Raw genomic sequence first — 1,163 nt, forward strand, 5'->3', positions numbered from 1 at the left:
ACATCTAGCACATAGAACATAACATACATACCTACAACATAAAACATAACATGGAAAAACGGCATCCAAGGCACCTAAGCACCCTGACATGCTCCAATTTAAGAGCTGCCCCATAGGGGCAGCTCACTTGGCTCAAGCCAGGGAAATCCCCAAGGATCGAGTCAAGTGGGGGCACACGACTGCCGTCGGCAGCCCTACCTCTCCCCAGCTGTGCAGCATCAGGCTCCAAGGAATTTATCAATCGAAAAAAGAAGGTTAAGCAGACAAAATATATGACAAAGGGATCCATATTTGCAGTAGAATAGGCGGCCATTATTTATTTCTATGCTAACTCATCTAGAATTCATATTTGTGACTGTTTAAGATAACTAGTTTTAACATTACTGTTACAATCTTCATCTGTCGAAGATTGAGCTTCATCTGGCCAACATTCAATTGCTTGTACATATATCCCAGATTCCACTGTTTCCTGATCTCTACTATTGAGCATCTCTATCGGGGGTATATATCTATCGATTGATATAAATTGATATATACTCCCTACTACAATGGTCGTCATGTTTTAGCCTTCTCAAGACCTCGTGCAGTGCAATGTGGAATCCGTTATAGTGAGTTATTTATCGGTATCCTACCGGCAATTGACCCCAACACCTATAGCCCTTCCCTCCCTGTGCCCTCTTCCCCCAGTTAATTCTTCCTACAGTGTTGCTGCCCCTAAATTTTGTGCAAGTGTGTAATTGTGTATTAAAAAAAAACCTAATTAATTTATTATCATTATAATATCTAGTGAACTTAATTCAAAAAGGTGTCTTCCCTTACTTTCTTTTTACAACTGATAATTGATCCTCGTGCATTCCCTGGTGTGAAATAATTGTGTATCACCCAATAACCCCCCCTTGTTTGTCCATACCATTTGGTTCAACTTTATATTCTATCCCCTAAACCCTCCCCCAATTTAGTGATTAATATTTACCCCTAATAAGGCGCCTACCACTGGGCGCAAACCCATTTACTCAAACATTGAGAAAAGGGAAGAAAAAAAAAGAAAGAAAAAACAAGTCTTGTGTTATCCCTCATCCCAGTAGTGTACTTTTACTATCCCGCCTAATTGTCGGTGGATATCCAACCTCACTTATTTACCAGCTAGTTTGGCCCTTTTGCAC

This window comes from Nanorana parkeri, unplaced genomic scaffold, assembly GCF_000935625.1.
Source record: "Nanorana parkeri isolate BGI_ZX_2015 unplaced genomic scaffold, ASM93562v1 scaffold1774, whole genome shotgun sequence".
NCBI lineage: Eukaryota > Metazoa > Chordata > Amphibia > Anura > Dicroglossidae > Nanorana > Nanorana parkeri.